Source organism: Diabrotica virgifera, chromosome 10 (assembly GCF_917563875.1).
Source record: "Diabrotica virgifera virgifera chromosome 10, PGI_DIABVI_V3a".
NCBI lineage: Eukaryota > Metazoa > Arthropoda > Insecta > Coleoptera > Chrysomelidae > Diabrotica > Diabrotica virgifera.
This window is the reverse complement of record NC_065452.1, coordinates 104088461-104109261: the sequence shown is the minus strand read 5'-3', so window position 1 is coordinate 104109261 and position 20801 is coordinate 104088461. Positions and strand designations below refer to the sequence as shown.

The 20801-nt window shown below is 33.7% G+C and overlaps 1 protein-coding gene across 2 annotated transcripts in view; it reads left to right on the top strand.

Moving 5' to 3' along the window:
- Window positions 1-1187: 1187 nt before the first annotated feature.
- LOC126893429 (laminin subunit beta-1) overlaps window positions 1188-20801 on the top strand; it is a 252134-nt gene continuing 232520 nt past the window's right edge. Inside the window, exon 1 of one of the 2 annotated variants that reach the window (XM_050663615.1) lies at window positions 1188-1541. The gene's annotated coding sequence lies outside the window, so the exon portion shown is untranslated. The remainder of the gene's footprint in view (window positions 1542-20801) is intronic. The other variant, XM_050663619.1, reaches the window with a different exon arrangement.

The following is a 20801-nucleotide window of genomic DNA, read 5'->3' as shown; positions in this document are numbered from 1 at the left end:
TGCTGTATTGGACTAATGGAATGTACGACCGTTTGTCGTGACGACCGAAGTCGTAAAGTATGAAATAGGCCTAAGGAGACCCGGTCTGCTAACAGTGGCATCGACATTGACATCACATGCTGCCCGGAGATTTAGCAAGGGAGGCTGCCGGCTGGCTAGCTTCTCGCCTCCCTTACGTGCATCTCGGAACAACGAATTTTAGGATTCTGACTAAAAATAATGAAAAAACTAAAAGTGTGAATTTGGTTATGAAATTTGGTATGTAGGGTTAGAATAATATTTGGAACAACTTGTTCAAATAACTTTTTCCGGTATCTTTAACGCAAAGCAAAATATCGGTAATTTACCGTGTTTTTGGATTCGCAGTAGGCCGCGTTTAGAATTAAAAAATTTAGTTGAGTATCTTAAAAAATGTGAACCTTCAACATGTATGGACTGAAAAACTTCAAATCTGTATTTATTTTGATATGCATATATCTACTTACAAAGGTGGAATTGCTAAAAAATTAACGACACAAACTTTGGTATTACACTTTTATACAATTGGACTAACTATTTTTAAAATGATATGATATGATGAAATTATGAATTATGATGATATTATGAAATGTAAATAAAAAATAGTCAAAAAAATGGGGCCTTAAATTACATTTTTTTGGCGCATTTTTTGCTAGTGCAAATTTGTCTAAATATTTTACAGTTAGGTATAGCCTCCCCTATTGTAAAAATTACGAGCCGCCACTGATAGCCAGATGCCAAAAGAAGAAGAAGAAGTGATGCATAAATAACCCCACGTTTATAATTGGACTCTCTTTTAAATTTCGTTGACCTTTAAGAGGTCAACACAGACACCGTTGGGAACCCCTGATATAAAGTATGTAGGTATTCCTTTTTTGCGTTAAGATTAAACTTATTTTGGCGCAATATCCAATGCTTTTTGTAATAAAATTGAATAAATTTGAAATTTAATAATTAATTGTATAATTGCCGAATGTGGAATATCTAAAGAATAAGTACGTCGGTGTCAATGACTAAAAAAATCATTTTATTTAGTGGCAAAAATCATCTCCTAGTTTAGAAACAATCCGGATGTCAATTTATCAGTCCACCAACGCTGTAAGAGGAAGTTAACCATTGGTCGGAAAGACACTCACGAGATATATTCTATATTTGATAAATAAAAAACTAATTTTAGTTCCATTTCAGTTCAGAATAAATTTATAATAACAATTCATGTGATAACGAGTGTCGAAGATCAATTGTAAACGTGTCAGTGGCCTCAAATCTAGTCGGTTCCTAACGAATTTCTTCATTTTTAATTTCTTCATAGATAACATTTTTAGAAACGCGGGGTTTCTCTTTTAATTACTCTAACAACGGAGTGAATAAACTAAGACACGAATCTCAAGTGTTTGACAGATGTTTTTGGAGTTTTAGTGCCTCATGAAAGGAATATTTGTACATAGTGAACACATTGCAGCCGCTCAACTGCTCTTGTAACGGGAGTCTTTCCAAAATCCATCCAAAAATCGGATAACAAGGTTAGTTTTTCTATAATGTTTGATCCAAATTTTTTATTACACATACACTGGTCAAAACGAAAAAGAAGCCACTTATAAAGATGTTCCTAGTTTTTAACTTATTATTTTTATGCAAATATTATTTTTTATTTAATTACATCTAAAGCTTTTCGCTATAAACATAGCAAAATTTTTGTTACTGAACTGTAAATTTTCTTGTGAAAAAAAAAAAAATGATAAATGCGAAAGATTCGATTTATTTTTTTAATAACAGCGTTGCTAATAATTATTTTAAAAGCGTTTATTTAAGCGTCCTCGAACTTGCTGAAGTTCTGCACAACGTCCAGGTATGCTTTCAATCAAATTTCGAATAGTTTCTTGATCTAATTGTTCCCATTCTTCCACGAGAACTTCCTCGACATGTTGTAGGTTTCTTAGTTACTGACGTTCCTCCAAGCGCTTCTCGAGTGTATCCCAAAAGTGTTCAATGGAATTTAAATCTGGACTCTTCGCTGGTCACTCCATAATCTGTATATTGTGAGTAGTCAAATAATTTTGCGCTACACTCAGGGCCCCCGTAACCGGGCGTGCAACGCGTGCGACGTACGCGGGCGCAGACCGGAAAGGGCGCCAAACCGAAGGTTTGGCTAATAAGAAATATTTATTTTAACGAGATATTCATTTTTATACAATTTTAATTTTACATTTTTAACGAACATTTCGAGAAATTTCAAAAATAAAAAAAATTGTTTATTAATGAAAAAATAATTAAGATCTTATTTTATATTTGGTGTTAATAATTTACTACTATATATTATTGTATTTTTTAAAAACTATATAATATGGGAATACCTATTTTGCAGTACTTATCCGTAAATCGTAAAAATTTGTTTAGAGATCAAAACTTGTTGTGTTGTAATATTCTGTCCAGATTTGAAACTTTCGTGGATTTTGGAAATTAAAATAATTTCATAAAAATTTGGCATTGGGGTTTTTTGAGATGAGGAATTCAAATTTTGAAAAATAAATTTTAACGGTGGAAGCTTGGGTTTTGGGTTAAATAGATTTTTTAATAATTTAATAGAAACATCCAATTTGATAAATAATGCATGCCATAAAAAGGCATAGATGGTAATATAAAAATAATATGTACTTATTTTTCTACAACCGTGTTAAAAATGCAATTTTTAGCACTCCATACGAGCGTTAAAAATGCTACTTTAATGCCTAGTGCTTCAAAAAAATTTTAAGGCACTGCAGTTCGCATTGACCGTATATGCAATTTTGATGTAATATCAAAAAAATATAAAATTGGAATGTCAGTCAAGTTCAAGTAAAAGTTTTTGTAGATATTGTCTTGTAATTACGTTTGTAGAAAAAATATTGTATGATATGCGTGTTAAAAAGTACATTTTTAAGGCACTCATGTGAATTGCAGAACTCGCTATCGCTCATTCTGCAAACTTTCACGTGCGTGCCTTAAACGTGTACTTTTAACACTTATATCATAAATAACTATTATAAACTACCGTTTTTGAAATTCTGATAGCAAGTAGACATAAAGCAAGTGCTTTACTATTAAATATCCAATCATTTAGATTTATTTATAGAGATCATAATGATTATTTGGTATCATGTTTATTCCAGATAAATATTATAAGCAAAATGATACAATAATTGACATTAAAGTATGTCAAAACTATTTAAAGAATCTAGTTGATCATTTTAAAAATTACAGTCTCCCCCTTCTGTAGTCCACGGCGCTAAGGTATAAGGTGCCCGCCTGCAAAACTAGCATAATTCCCCTTAGGTTTTTAAAATTAGTATGTATTTTGTATAACACCAGCAGTAAAAAGCTCATTTTGGCGCCCACCAAATAGGGGCGCCCGCCTGCAGTGCAGCATCACTTGCAGGCCCGTTATCGTCGGCCCTGTGTGGCTCAATGGTAAGAGAGCCGACCTTTGGATCAAAGGGTTGTGAGTTATGAATACCAGCTGAGTATCAAATTTTTCTTTATTAAAAATCAGTTAATAGAAATAATTTCTATCCTTGTGGGATCGGTGAAGGGAGACGTTTGGATACAATTAGCCTATCTTTGCAGAGACAATGAAATAGACTTTACTATATAACAAGACATTTACTCAACACACACACACTACACATTACACTATAATCTGAATGTGAAATCAACTGTATCATGCCAATGGCCAAAAAAATTATAAATGTGAAAATGTTGTTGAGGAAATAATTGCCCAAGTGGGAAAATTGGCAGCTGATGAATAAGGTTTTCCTTCGTTAAATATCGTGAAACGAAAATATAAACTAAAATTTTTCGATTATGAACATAGAAACGAGACATTTCAAGATTCAAAAAGCGCGTTTAAAATATTATTTTTTTTTTTAGAATAATTGATCAAATTCATTGAATAGTAGATTTGATACGATGTCTTATTATGATAATGTTTTTGGTTTTTTCAGTGATATTTTTACATTAAGTGACCATGATATTTTAAAACATTGTCTTGCTTTTCAACAAAAGATAACTGATCCAGTAAAGACGGAGGCAAAAGTAAAGATTGATGCAACTGATTTATTTAGCGAGATAAAAGCTTTATAATTAGGTACTTCAATTACCTAACTCATCAGATCCACTTATATTCTTCAATATATATTTGAAAATAATCTAACTTCATCTTTACCAAATATCACTGTTTCACGAAGAATCATCCTCACTTTACCGGTGTCTGTTGCTTCTGGCGAGCGATCATTTTCAAAATTAAAATTAATTAAAAATTGTTTGAGCTGTACTATGGTACAGGAAAGATTATCTGGTTTGGTAATATTAACCATCGAGCAAGAGCTCGTCAATAGAATTGACTTAAAATATATTAAACCAATTTGCTGCCGTCAAATTTAGAAAAACACCCATTTAATTCAATTTAGATTTAAGATATCGATTTCTATATTTAAGGGCGTAGGCGCAAACTTTGGCGCCAATGTGTTTTAAATGCATTCATTTTTTTCGAATCCTGAGAATAATATAGAGAATAATAATGCGAATAATATGTAAGAATTTTTGAAAAATTTAAACGCAGAATGAAAGATTGCATTTTTACTGAGGGCCGAAAGTCCTTGAAAACTTCTATAATGTTTATTTTAATAAATTACAGGGGTCAAAAAAAGAGAGAAAATTTAGCGTAATTTTTAATTTCAAATATCTCATTCAAAAGAAGTTTTTGGTCATTCTAAGGGACTTCGGCCCTCGGTAATAATGTAATCTTTCATTCTGCGTTAAAATTTTTCAAAAATTCTTACATATTAGTTTTCTCAGGATTCGAAAAAAATGAATGCATTTAAAACACATTGACCCGAAAATTTACGCCTACGCCCTTAACTAATATACATATTAAAGTTTTATTTGTTTTTTTGCCATTATCAGTAAATTAGTTACAAAAAAAAATTTGAATTCTTGCAATTTCTGTTGTAAACGGAGTAAAAAATAAAAAATTATAGATTTATTTCATAATTGGATATAGGTAGATTTAGAGGGCGCCAAAATATATCCAGCACGCGGGCGCCGCTCAGCCTTGCGGGGGCCCTGGCTACACTGGCCACGTGCGGTCTCGGATTATCTTACTGAAAGATAAATTGACATTATGAGATGCAAAGTGGCCTAACCCACATTTTTACTAAAACGCGTTTATTGCATTAAAGTTATCTCTAATTTAAATATTTTCAGATACGGAGTGGCTCAATCTACCAATCGGTAGCCGAAGGTTGCTTGAGCCACTCTTCATCTGAAAATACTTAAATAAGGGATAATTTAATGTAATAAACGCGTTTTGGTAAAAATGTGGGTTATGCCACTTTGCATTTCATTGCGTCAATTGTGGACCCATATTTTCAGCAAATGGGACAACATGTGGTTCAAGAACTTCGGTAATGTACCTACTGTTCTGCCGCCATCGCCCCTAGCTGAATGTTGGTTATCACACCCCAAACCATAATTGAACTTCCGTCAAAGGCATCGATTTCTTGAATTGAGGAATCCAAAAAGCGCATATATGGTCTTCACCAGACTCTTAACACGTCCACCAACATGATTTAAAAGAAATCTGGACTCGTCAGTAAATATCACTTTACTTCATTGTGCCATGGCCCAATTCATGCGTTCTTCTGCGTTCAACAAGCGTCTGGCCCTACGATGTGCAGGGATCAAAGGAGGTACTCTAGCTGGCCTTCTTGTATTCAACCCATGTTGGTGAAGCCGATTACGTATAGTTTGAGCATTTACTCTTGTATCCAAAGCTTCTCCCAACTCATTTTGTAGCATTCAAGCAGTGCTTCGACCAGACTTCGTCTCTGACGGTCTATAGCTGTAAAATTTGATCCTCTCTAGCTGTAGTCACCCTTGTAGGATGCATATAAGGTTAGTTTCTAATAACTCGGCTTTTGATTCCTAAAGAATTTCTTTATTTTTAATTTCTTCATAGATATCATTTTTAGAAACGCGGGGTTTCTCTTTTAATCAGTCTAACAATGGAGTGAATAAACTAAGACACGATTCTCAAGTGTTTTACAGATGTTTTTGGAGTTTTATGGAGTGCCTCATGAAAGGAATATTTGTACACATTGCAGTAGCTCAACCGTAGTCAAACCGCTCAACTTCACGATTTCAGCTCATGTTTGATATTTTTATGATTTGTTCTAATCCTAGGTTGAATAAATTCGCTGACAGCGGATCCTCTTGTTTTAAACCTCTATTCACTGTGAACTGCCTTGCAAAGCTTTCTTCCATTGTTACTCTATTTCTCGTATTCGTAAGCGTCATTCTCACTAGCCTTATAAGATTTTCTGGTATTTCTAATAGTTTCATGGCCTCATACAATATCCTTCAATAACATATTGAAATCCTAAGTTTTTTTCGTAGCTATTATTTTGAAGTAATTTTAACATACTTATTTGATCAGTAGTTGTTCTGCCTGGTCTAAACCCTCTCTGGTACCTATTATCTAATAAAAGCTATATAGGCTAGAAAATAAATTCCAACGTTAGGTATTCACAAGGTACAAACTTTGAACCACTACTGTCCTTGGTATTTTTTAACACAACAATAGCACTGAAAATTAATGTTTGTGAAGTTATTCAGTACAATTTAATCACGCTATTTACATAGTAGTCCTATTATCAACAGTCAGGGCCGCGCCATCCATAAGGCGGAGAGGGGCGGCGCCCCCCGGCGCCGAACCAAAAATCTCCAAAAATCTCAAAAATTGCCTCCGACAATGCCGAAATTACCAGAAATATTAGTAATATTTTATTATCTTGTAAAATAAAGTGTACGAACCGTTATTTCTCTCATTAAACTGAACTATTACTCCATTCACTCACGGTAAAATATTTCAAAACCTCTGAATTTTAAAGAACAGCTTGAATTAACATGAAATTTGGCATACACATAGCTAACATGTCAAAGGAGAAAATGATATTGTGTCGACGTGTGCTTTTGCCATAGGTTTCACCCACGGGGGTGAACAAATATACGTTCAAAATAAGTCCGGAAGTGGATAAACTGACGAATTATAAGTAACTATAAAGTTAAGCTGTTCTATTACGTTTTTATATTACTTAAGTCAATATCTACTTTTTGAGTTATTTACGAGTGAATATGTTCATTTTTCAACAAATAACTCAAAAAGTAAGTATTTTATCGAAAATAGATTCTTGTGAAAAGTTTTGAAAAAAAGGCATTTCCTTCCAAATTTCAAATTATTATTTTTTTATTTAAAACCAATTTTTTTTCTCAAAAATAAGCACTTTGAAATGGTGAAACTTTCAGATCATATAAATATACAAAGTGAAGTAAATTGTAAAGCTGTAACGATTAATTTCATGTGGGATGCTAATTAAGGGGGGGGGGGTATTTTTTTCGATTTTTTTATTGGCTTATTCGATTGTAAATATATACCATTAAAATTTCAAGTTAATCCGAGCAAAATTGACGGAGATATGGATATATACAAAAATTTTCTTAGTATTATTGACAAAACTACATTTTTTTTAAACGAGTTTTCTGAAAAACATGTTTTTTTGAGGCGGTGTACATCATAACTCACTCAAAAAGTAATGCACCGATCTTTCTAAAATTTTGCATACTTCTTTTTTTAGATATTTTACTAGGTAGTGACGTTGAGTTTTTGCTTATTTTAACAATTTTTTTATGTTACAATTTTTCTCTTTACCGAACACACTTCACTTTTTTTTTCTTTTTTCGATTTTTTCACTAAAGTTATACCATGAATTTAAAAATCAATATAATCATAAAAACTCGACGTCACTACCTCAAGAAACTCTCCAACTAAAATAATCTTTTTGGTTTGTATGTTTCGGACGATTCTGTCCGAAGATATAGTGTACACCGCAAATCATCTTTTTTTTTTTCGGATCGTCTACTTAAAAATGACGCCACCACTTAATTTTTAAATATTTTTCAATAAACATTTAACTGAATAATCTTCAAAAGTGTTGTTCTCTAAGATAGCCTTTTACCTATTTAACTTAACACCACCACTTTCAAGGGAAAACGTTTTAGAATTATGCAAAAAAAAAACCGCAGAATTAACTATACCCCCCCCCCCTTAAGCGGAGATTTTTACAATGTTTTTTTACCAAAAAAAAAGATACCAACTTTATTTTTAGCGTTACTGGCTTACTTTTGCTGCTAGAAACTTTTTGAAAAAAACAAAAATAAAGCTTTTTCTAAAGACTTTAAAAAAGTTATAACGAGTTTTGCCCGAAAATGCTTCATTTTTTGGTTATTTCCTCTTCTAGATCTACCAACTTCATGCGTGCACAAGTTTTTTTAAATTCTTTTATAAGCTATATTTTTGCTATAGTCGGTTCGCTAAAGACAGAACTGGCTAGTGACTTTAGTCGGTAATTTTTTTGTTTTTGGCCAATTTTCCCAAAATTGGAAAAATTACTAACTATGTATTTAGTAATTATTTTTTGCTAATTTTACCAAATTTTCAAAATTACTTACTCAAATTACTAGCCAGTTGTGTCTGAGTTTAGCGAACCGACATAAGAAAATTTGTTTCAATAAAATACACACTTTTTGTGTTATTTGCGAAAAACCGTGGTTTTCAAGTTGAAAAATCTGGCACTCTGTCATTATATGCTCTAAAAAGGTCACTATATTATCATCGACTTTATATATTCTCAATATATCTATAAGCCACTCATGCGGCACTGAATCAAAGGCCTTCTTATAATCAATGAAGGCAGTAAAAAGGTTCCTGTTTTTGGAATATGCCTGGTTAGAAGTGACTGAGTCGATGATGAGTTGTTCTTTACAACCCATGGAACCCTTAGCGCATCCTTTCTGTTGAGGCTCTATGATATTGTTCAGAGCACAGTGTTGGTAGATACGCCGGGCTACACAGGATGTGACCAATTTATACAAAGTTGGAAGACAAGTAATTGAGCGGTATTTGGCTGGATCCTTCCCTGAACTTTCACAAACAGTTATTTTGATCCTTCGGTATTAAACAGTGGTTCCCTGAGTTAGGAATGATGGTATACTCGCAAATAACTCGAAAAATATTGACTTAGTGAAAAAAGTGTATATGGAACAAAAGTTGCTTAGAGTTTATCCACTTCCGGACTTAATTTTACCGTATATTTTTTCATCCCCGTCGATGGCGCAATATCATTTTTTTTCTTTGTTATAAATTAGCTATGCGTATGCCAAATTTCATATCAATCCAAGCGGTTCTTTAACATACTGAGCAAAAAAAGTGTGCAAATGGACTATAATAATAATTATATATTTATTTGTTTTCTGATAATATAATCGTCGTTTTTTGTAAATATTTATAGTATTTATAATAACTTATCAGTATATTACTTTCCTGCTGCTGAACATCTAAGAGCAGAAAAAAAAGGGTTACTCAGAGGGCCATGCTAACAATCACAAGGAGACAGCATACCAAATAATATCAGGCAAAGAACAAAAATCAAACACATAGTAGAACATGTAGCAAAAAAAAAGTGGAGATGTGCAGGTCGTGGCAAGAAAATCGAACAACAGCTAGACTAGAAGATTATTGGAATAGCGACCGCGGGCAGACAATAGGATAAACGAAGCAGAGATCGACCTCCAAAGCGCTGGAGTGACGATGTAAAGAGAACTGCTGGGAACTGGATAGCTCAAGATTGGGAGACATGGAGAAAGAAATAGATAGACTTAATGAGGTCGCCTTTGGCTTATTCCACTGCAACCTTTTCACCTTTATTGTGGTCTTCTAGCCATAGGTTACATTCTCTAGCCTGACACTTTTGAAAAGGTGTAATAACTTCCATGAATCTCTTTCCCGGTGTTTTTTCTTATTCGACTAATGCAAACAATCGCACATTTGCCAGGCTGTCACTTTGACAAAATGTTCTGCTGTTTCTTCTTCTAAATGACTGAATCTGCATAAAATCATCATTTTGCCAATCTTAGCAGCTTCAACTGCCTATGCAGCTTACAGCGCTGTGTTAGCAGACCTACTATAGTTTTGACTTGACTGTTCCTGTATTTTTTATTAGGTCTGCCGTAAATTTTGACTAATGTTCTGTAATGAACTGTTTTGCATTCTGTGTCCTGATGAATTCCTCTACCGTTCCAGGGATTTGTGACCAATCCACTTTCTTGTAGCCGTTCTTGTAACTTGTAACGCCGGTTACAAGAAGGTTTCCGGTTCAACGAATGGGATTGATGAGCCTTGTATGGCCATTTTGTCTGCTTTTTAATTGCACTTATGACCCTCATACTCCGGTACTCTTCTTCTTCATGTACCATGTCCTTTCAGAACGTTGGTTACCATCATAGCTATCTTAATTTTATTCACTGCCACCCTAAATAGCATGCTTATATCAACACCATACCAATCTCGCAAGTTCTTCAACCATGAGGTTCTTCTTCGTCCTGGACTGCGTTTGCCTGCTATTTTTCCTTGCATGATATTTTGTAGCAACCTATATTTGGGACCTCTCATTACATGTCCGAAATACTCCAGCTTTCTCTGCTGATGCTTTTTATGATCTCAGTAGTCTTGATGAGACGTTCTAGTATTGTGGAGTTTCGAATCTTCTCCACCCAGGAAACTTTTAAAATTTTTCTATAGCACCACATTTCGAAAACCTCAAGGCGACTTAGATTGATTTTATTCACAGTCCAGGACTCGACGCCATAAAGTAAGACCGAGAACATATTGTAGCAGCGAAGTAGGCGAATCCTCAATGCCAATTTTAGGTCTCTGTTACATAACACCTTGGACATCCTTCTAAAAGCGGCTCTAGCCTGCTCTATCCTAGATCTAATTTCGCCGTGACTTTCTGCGTTACAATTTAATTGCTGTCCAAGGTAAACGATTTTATCAACTTGCTCAAGTTTGGTATTATTTACATATATAGACGGTTTTATATGCTGTTGTTTACTTATTACGAGTATTTTGGTTTTCCGTATGTTCAGATCCAGACCTGCCTCCCTACAACTCTCAACGACACTATCAAGTAGTGTTTGCAGATCTTCTTGACTAGAAGCTAGGAGTACTGTATCGTCCTCATATCGCAAATTATTGATGACTTCACCGTTCACAAGTATTCCTTCTTGTTTTCAGAAAGTGCTTCTCTGAAAATTCTTTCGGAGTAAACGTTGAAAAGCACGGGTGACAAGAGGCATCCCTGCCGTACTCCTCTTTTAATATTAAGAGCCTGTGATTCCACACCATCTACTAAAACTGATGTTGTTTGATTCCAATATAAATTTGCAATTATTCGAACGTCTCTGCCGTCCAAGCCAATGTCTTTTAGAGCTTCGATCAATATAGAGTGCTTAACACGATCACATGCTTTTTGGAAGTCAATAAAACAACAGTATATGTCTACAGATATATCTCGACATCTTTGAGCAAGTACGTTCATTCCAAACAGTGCCTCTCTCGTTCCAAACCTGTTACGGAAAACAAACTGTGTGCCATCCAGGTATTCCTCGCATTTATTGTAGATACGACCATGTATTATCTTCAGAAAAATTTTCAATAAGTGGTTTAACAAAGTGATGGTTCTATAATCAGCACAGATTTTTGCTGTTGTCTTCTTAGGTAGAGCTATAAACAGTGAATTAGACCAACCATTAGGTAGTTGTCCGCTGGTATAAATGGTATTGAAAAACGAAGTTATAGCCTCTAAAACATTGCTATCATTTATAAGCTTGTATATTTCAGTTGGAATTTCATCAGGACCAGTCGCTATGCCATCTTTTGATGATTGTATGGCTTTAATAACCTCAGAGCGTGTTATTAGGGGTCCGTCGCAGTTAGTAATATTGGGTGGTGAACTACTCCTATCGTCTTCGAATAAGTTCGTAACGTAATTTTCCCATTCTTTAAGTTTGTCCTCTACTTCAAATATTACTTTACCATGTTCATCCTGTAGCAATGCAGTTTGTTTCTTATTGGAGATACCAGCCGCTTCTTTCACTTTTTTATACATGTTAAACGTGTCGTATCTGTTTTCAAGTTCTTCAATGCCATGACACTGTTTGGTTAGATATTAACTCACCGGTATTCAGGTTACCGTAATCTTTCTACGGTCTCCTAGTTTATTTGGGGCACACGTACAACCTCATACCAGCTTAGAATTTACCTCTACAGAATTGAGTGTCTTGAGCGCTGCCTGGGTATTTGTAAAGATGGCATTTGAACGGTGTGTTCTTTTTGCCTTTCTATTTTTTCTACTCAGTGATGGATCGCCGTTACTTCCGCCTGGTAAATTGTGACATCTTTAGATAGACTTACCGGAAAATGTATCCCTTGCTTTGTACCTGTCGTCGCTATCAGTACTTCCAGAATAGCAGTCATTTGCTTAACAGAGTCAATCATACCTTTCTTTATATTCCATTAAAGTAAGTGCCTTGAATACCCCAGTAAAAATTTAAATCCTTGTTTCTTCTTCTTCTTCAGCTTGTTTGCATCCACTCCTGGACGAAGGCCTCCCCATGAGTTCTCCACTCTTCTCTGTTTATCCTTGTTCTTCAAATCCTCAAATCCTTGTTTAGCCTTATCTTTTAGCCTTATCATTTCAAGAAGCTTTATTTTTGATGCCTGTCAGTTCGTTGCTAAATTCTCCATATAATTCCCGCTGGCCTTATTGGGAAATTACACTCACTCAGGGGCTTCTTCATCGAAATCTGTATTTTTCTTGCTTACATAGGTGGTATGTGCGTATTCTTGTTTGCTTTACTGGTATGTTGTACTACTACAGAATGTATTTTAAACTCGATAACCATGTTTTAAGAATTTGATTTGGTGGTTAATAAACACAAATTCCGGAATTTCTGGAATTATAGGTCCCTAAAACAACTTTCAAAAACAACATTTCGAGAATATTCTAGAATTTTACCCAAAAATAATATGCATATATTTGGGCCCTAATAGTTCATCCCCACTTAATACGCAGGAATTTTTAATAAGTATAAAATGAAATGGAAATTTTTTCGTGATTTTTCTGTCATAACAACCTAGATGCCCAAATCTGAATTTGCTGAATTCAGCTTTCTTTTAAATAGTGTGTGGCTTAGTTGACTACATTGTATTTAGCAATTACATTTCATAAAAAAGTAGAACAGACAAGTAAAAAGCTAAATTAATAGAAATGAAAAAATATCAAGAAAAAATGAAGATTTTGATTGAATCATGTAATAGCATGTAATCAAATAATAATGGAAGTATCGAAAGAATAATAACAGGTGATTATCTACGAAAACTAGACAAATAAATTCAATGATGTGCTATTTCACTGTGATCTTTTCAGATTTATTGTGGCCCTCTAGTCCTAGATTACGTTCTCTAGCCTGACCCTTGTTTAATCACCCAGGTTTAATCACTTCGAGACTGAACCTTCCATGCCGGTGGCTTTTATTTGCCTAATGCAAAGAATCGCACATTTTCCATGGGGCCGTCCATTAATCACGTGATGTTTTTTTGGCATTTTTAACCCCCCCATCCCCTTGGTGATACATAGTGAGGTTTAATTCTAACCACCCCCCCCCCCCCTATATCACGTGTATTTTTAGTATCTACAAAAAATCTATTTTTAGGTATTTTTAGAAATTTTAGTATACAAAATTAAAACTACTGAAGAATTAAAACTGACCTAGCAACCCTGTTTACCCATTCAGTGCCAAAACAACAGAATAACTGACAAGACTACCAATTCATCAGATAATAGGTATTACATCATGTACAGACTAAAACCTCATAAATAAAATAGGAGACGGCGACCGGGTTAGTATTCCTAGTGAAAACACATGGTAAGAAACAAAACACTTCGCAAGTGTCCCTTCTTATCTTAAAAATTTAAGATAATTTACCATTAAGAGTAGGTATCCCATGTCGCTTTTAACATTAACATCCAATATTAATAAAACTATGAATGAAAGGAAAGAAAATGAATGCGTTGTTGTATTGTAGAATATTGTGAATGAAAAATTATTTTTTTTTATCAGTCACACCAATGCCGCTTTCGATTTTTGAACACGTGTGACGAAAAAATAAATACACGTGATGTATTACTAAACCCCCCCTCCCTTGTGATGTTTCGTGATTTATTATGGACCCCACCTCCCCCATTCGAGCCTCACGTGATTAATGGACTGTCACACTGACATAAAATTGGCTCAGGCTCAGCTTATTTTTTATATTGGTCCCACGAGTAGCCAGGGAAAGACAGTCCAAAATCCTGCTTGCGAGTGTAAGGTCTAAATATGATGAGGTTGCAACCTGTTGCTCCAAAGGAAGCGTTTTCGACACTGTCATCCTAGTACCTTGTAGTCTTCACCATAGTGTCTCACACCTTGGCTTGAAGATTGTTTATCGACTATCTCCAGTCTAGATCCGCTGGGTTCAGTTTCAACAGAAACACCTGGAGAAGGATGCAATCAAAGATTACACACCCCAATCATTGTTGGGAGTACCGATTGGTCTTGAGACGGTTTAAGGAAGTGCCAAGTTCTAAATCTCTCCGTGGAATACTTGTCCCCTCGATTTAATTTCTTACCCGCTCAGCTTTACGCTGATTAGAAACAGTGGCGGATCTAGATATTAGGCTTGGGAGGGAAAATTTGCCTTAGGGGGGAACTTCCAATGAAACACCAACCAAAAGTCATAAAAAATATAAACTACATAAACGACATATAGGTATAATACCTTGTATGCAAAGTTCCCTTAATAGACAAGGCGAAAACGGCGGGCTCGTTGGAAGAAATATTCCCATGAGATTTTTTGCATAATCACATTCGTGAGACATTCCAGAATAAGATTCCAGAAGTCGCCCACGCGAAAAGTGGTCCAATTTTTTTTAACATTTTTTTTTAATCAAATTGCAAAATCAATAGTTTAGGCCCGGATAAATTTTTTAAAGATTTTTCGGACCATTCTGGACAGAAAAGATCTCTTGTAATTTTTCTCTAAAGTTGATCGTGTCCGAGTTATAAGCAATTTAAAATTTGAAAAACGCGAAAATTGCCATTTTTAAGACTTAATAACTCGGTTAAAGATTATTATTATGAAAGTCAGAAAGTGACTAAATCAAATTTAAAGCCCCCCCCCCTTCATGATCCTGAAGAAATTTGTGTCATTGATTTATTACTAAGCTGTTATTTTTATTTATTAATAATGAGCGGTAAGATCGTATTGACGCGACTGTAAATGTGAGTACGAGTGAGATTCGCCATTGGGCTGCCTGAATGGCATCTCTTTCGCACTCATCATGGACGGTCGCCTAATTCGTGCATGGCGCTCATTATTTTTACTTAAAAATAACAGCTTAGTAATCAAATAATTACAAAAATTTCTTCAGGATCTTGTAGGGTCTTTAAACTTTGATTTAGTCACTTTCTGACTTTCATAGAATAACTTTTAACCTAGTTATTAAGCCTTGAAAATCGCCATTTTTCGTTTTTTTCAATTTTAAAATGCTTTTACCTCGAAAACTTCAACTTTAGAGAAAAATTATAAGAGACCTTTTTTATACAGAATAATCCAAAAAAACTAAAAAAATTTTGTCCGGGCCAAAAATATTGATTTTTGCAATTTGATTACAAAATTATCAAAATTGATTGATTATGCAAAAAATCTCAGGGGAGTATTTTCTCCAAAGAACCCGCCATTTTCGCCTTGTCTATAATTTTCCTAACTAGCATGTTTATTGGGTTGAATTGGTCTGTCTGTGGTTTAAGTTTCATGCCAGCTAATATATTTTTATGTTTCAACAATTTTTTTCTTTGATGTTGGACTTTGTTAGGGGGAAATTTCCCCTTTTTCTCTCCCCATAGGCCCGCCACTGATTAGAAAAGGAACACATTTCCGTCCATGTTTCGTACGAAATTTTCGAACTGTGGCCGCAAAACTTTCATTATTTTTAAAATATTGTCCAACAATGAAAACGCGTTGTTCTCTCGTGTGACTCTCCATTTTTACGAACCCTAAACTGCAGCTGTCAAACTGTTTTCCATTTTTGTTGCCAACACTTTACTGCACAAACGATAGTAAAAATAAATCTCGCGTGATTTTTGTGACACCCATTATATTGAACAAAATCAGTTACCATTTTGTTACAATGTAATAGAAATATTTTCTTTGGGTGGCAACTCTCTATCTCAATATATTCATCCGGTTTTATTATAGGGTAAAAATTTCTTATCAAATTTCTGGTGAAGTATTATCATTTGTTATCAATGACAACCCACGTAGGTAGAATAATGACATGAATTCTCGTGGGATACAAGAGAATTTGAATAAAATACTTTTTCCACCTACCTCTACCGAAAGTATACTTTTCCGGACCAGATTGTAGGGAGCAAAGTTGTACTTTTCCTCCCTAGGGAGGAAAATATTTTTCCTCCCTAGGGAGGAAAAGTAAAAGTGACGTCATGGTATTGCATTCATGAAATATAACTTATTGACGCCCTGTACAGTATCTTACATTTTTACGTAAGTATCTATACATTTTAACGTTTATTTATAAAACACTCTGTATTTTGCAGAATGATAAAAAACAGTAAATTGTTATTTCGATTTAACAATGTTTACATTAATAATTTGACTTATATTTGACAGTTGACAGTTATATTCTACCTACTTGTTAGTTTTAGTTTTAATAAATTTTGTTGGTTAGTTACATAAATAAATTAAGTAAAAATGAAAAATGACTTGTTATTAATTTGAGGAAGGTGGAAAAACCATATGTATAACATGGGAGTAAAGTGCCTTTTCCTCCCTTGAATGATTACTGCCCTCCGCTACGCGTCGGGCAGTAAACTTCATCCTCGGGAGGAAAAGTAGCACTTTCCTCCCTTGTTATACAAATAGCTATTGCAATAAATTTTAATTCCACAAGGAGAAGGAAAAGGGTTTATTTGGTCACTGCTTGTCTTCTTCTTTTTCTTCCTCTTTATAAGCGATTCTGCTTGTTCATTGAAGGTTTTGCGGCCGATACTACGTCTTCTACCGTTGGTGATTTATTTCTTGCTATTTTGACCACACGTGTCTCCCCCTTCTAATTATGTGGATATTCCATCCTTTTTATTAAACGCTTTTCTTTAGTTCAATCGTTTGAGTCAAATCTATAGACGTTAATTTGACTGCCTTTTCTTCAATGCAAATGAATGAAAATTTGCACACATTTATACATTCGCGGGAACAATACACGACTAGTCAATAAATTTTTTTATGTTTAATTGTTTAAATAAAAAAAAAACGATTTTAATGGAAAATGCTTAAATTCTCTTGTTTTTTACAATGAAGAAACTTGAAACTTTTACAGATTGTAGCTAATTATATGAACTATACACAATTTCACTTTTTATTTTAATTGTTTACGTTATTCTTCATAAATAAACAATAAAGTTTTAAATTTTTTGCCGATTCCGACTACTTTTCATGTTTGTACATCATATGTTTTATACATATATTGTAATCAACATGACGATATATTTTAATGTATAAAAAGTGTAAGACTAAAAAGTAAAAAATAAAAAAATATGAAAAATTTTTTTTTAAAAACGCTTTTCTTTAGTTACGAGTGAGTAAAATTAAAAATAGAAAGAAATCAACTAAAAAACAAAAAATAAAAATAATTCAAACTTGAAGGATTATTCGAAAAAAACTTTAAACAGATTAAATATACAAAAATCTCACACACTCGTTAAAAAAAATGAAAAATCCAACATATTCGTTAAAGAAAAGCGTGGGGCGAAAACCGTTATTCGATGAAGATGCGCCCCACGCTTTTCTTTAATGAATGTGTTAGATTTTTTCAATTTTTTTAACGAATGTGTGAGATTTTTGTATATTTAATCTGTCTAACAGTTTTTTTCGGATAATCCTACAAGTTTGAATTATTTTTATTTTTGCTTTTTAGTTGATTTCTTTATATTTTTAATTTTAGTCACTCGTAATTAAAGAAAAGCGTTTCTTAAATTTTTTCTTCATATTTTTTTATTTTCTATTTAGTGTCCATTCGTTTATACACTGTACATTACATTGTCGTCTAATTTCTTCACTCCTAATTCGATCTCTCATCGTATTTCCTGTAATTCTTCTTCTTCTCAGTACGCTCATCTCTGCCGTTTCCAGTACCTAGTCTTTGTTTTGTGGTTGTACCGGGTCTTGTTTCTGATGCATAGGTATGTCATTATTGGTCTTACAGTGGCTTTATAAATTCTTGATTTCATCTGTGTTAATATGTCGGTTTCGCCATATAGTGTTATTAAGGTATCCTGCCATTCTATTTGCTTTTTGTTTTTTGTACTTGATTTCCCACTTCTTTGTCTAGGCAGAGGTGTAACCAGGATGATCCTAAGGGGAGGGGGGTGGGGGTTACATCTACTTGAAGGTCTCTGGGGGGTATGGAATAATAATGGTGTTAAGCGTATAGAGCTCGAAGTACATCCAAACAGTGGCGGCCGGTCAGGGTCGGCAGTCCCGACCCACACATTTATGGACACATTATAGATTTTTTTAAATATATAAGTTAATCAGAGTTGATGATATTCGTTTCTGTGAAATAAAGAAATATCTGTGAGATAATACAGACTAAATTTTATTCATTGTTTTTAAAAGAATTCGATGGATCCGATACGTTAAGTGATCCCTGTGCGCTGTGCGTAAGCGACTTTTCAAATTAATGATCCTAGCCAGCCATACACCCGACTGCGATTGTGTGAATTCAAGGCCCGCTTCGGCAAGCCGTACCCAGATTGACCATTTGCTTGTAATAAGACGCTATGGAATATTAGCCGATAGGCAACCAATTATACATTCCCCGTATTTATTTGAATGACAAGTACGGCAGAAAAACAATCTGCCGAGCGTAGCGGTGATCTGCAAACGACAACAAGACACGTACTTATAGACCAGGGAGCATCTGTAAAAATATTAGTAACATTAACATTAATTTGGACGTTCGTTGAGAAGTGACTCATATTTGTTTGCAGAAATTGCTTGAAAATAACTCATATAATAATATTTGATGAGTTATCGTCTCACTCAAAAAGGTCCGGAACATTGTTTAAATAATCAAAATGTCAAAAAATGAAGGAAAAATTCGATTTTTTCTTCATTTTTTGATTATAACTTTAAAAGTATTCATTTTCGAGAAAAGTTGCACTGACCTAAAAGTTGCATAATTAAATTTCCTACAATATAGGATTAGCTAAAAATTTTAAAAATTGTCACCCTTGTTGCAAAATAGCAATAAATGCGAAAAAATCATAAAAAACAAGTATTCGCATTTTACGTTTTTCTACCGTTTATGCTACACTTAGGATCTTCATGATTTTACCCAGAAAAACTATATCATATAATAAAACAATACTGTGAATTTCATTAAGATCGGGTCAATAGAGTTTGCAAAATAAATTTTGCAATCCAGCTTTCGCAAAAAAATTCATTTTTTCAAAATGTTGCAGAACTGAAAATAAAGCAGACAGCAAGTTGAATTTATTTTTACGTATAGAAGAATACTGTACCTTTCTTCTATATGTAAAAAAATCAACTTGCTATCTGCTTTATTGTCAGTACTGCAACATTTTGAAAAAATTAATTTTTTTTGCAAAAGCTGGATTGCAAAATTTTTTTTGCAAAATGTATTGAATCGATCTTAATGAAATTTACAGTATTGTTTTATTGTATCCTAAAGGTTTTCTGGTTAAAATATGAAGGTCGTAAGTGTAGCATAAATGGTTGAAAACCGTAAAATGCGAATACTTATTTTTTATGTTGTTTTCGCAATTATTGCTGTTTTGCAACAAGGATGACACTTTTTTAAATTTATAACCAAACCTATATTTTAATTACCCAACTTTTATGTCAGAACTTTTCTCAGAAGTGAATACTTTGAAAGTTAAAATCAAAAAACGAAGAAAAAAATCGTAGTTTATCTTCATTTTTTGACATTTTGATTATTTAAACAATGTTCCGGACCTTTTTGAGTGGAAGGATAACTCAATTATTATTTCCAAAGAATTTTCAAAATATCTATGAGACAAGTTCATTAAAAATTATCCATCATTCTTTAATCAAATAAAATAAGAAAATGGATTAACAGTTTTATATGCTGATCTAAATATTTTCGGAAGGTGGGATAAGTTACAAAATATGTTTAATTTTATACACTTCAATTCATTAGGTATAACAAACTGTTCCCGAATTTAATAAATTATTGTCCTCAAATGTGGGCAAATTCTACCTCAAATGAACTAGATTTCTCTTGTCTCAAAAGAGTCAAAACGTATTGTCGAAACACCATGAAACAAGAGAGAATGTCAAACTTGTCTCAAATGTCAATATAAAAAAACTTTTAAAACCTCTCCAAAACAATAATAAATTTTACAATGACGTTATAACCCATTTTGCTACTTCAAAACAACATAGACTAGAATTAATTTATAAACAGGTTTACAAAAAAAATTTAAAAAATAAAAAAAAACAAAAACCAAAAATCTTCTATGAAATTGAAACTTTTAATTAGATGGCATACCTATCTGAGGAGACAAAACCTTGCCGACCCTGTCCCCAAAGCCACGAGCCGCCACTGCATCCAAAAGGGGGGTTATAACCCCCAAAACCACCCCTGGTTACGCCTATGTGTCCAGGTCTCTGTAGCTGGACAGTTTAATTCTAAGGTATTTTATTTCCATTACGTGTTCAATACTGATGCCATCAATTTCTATTT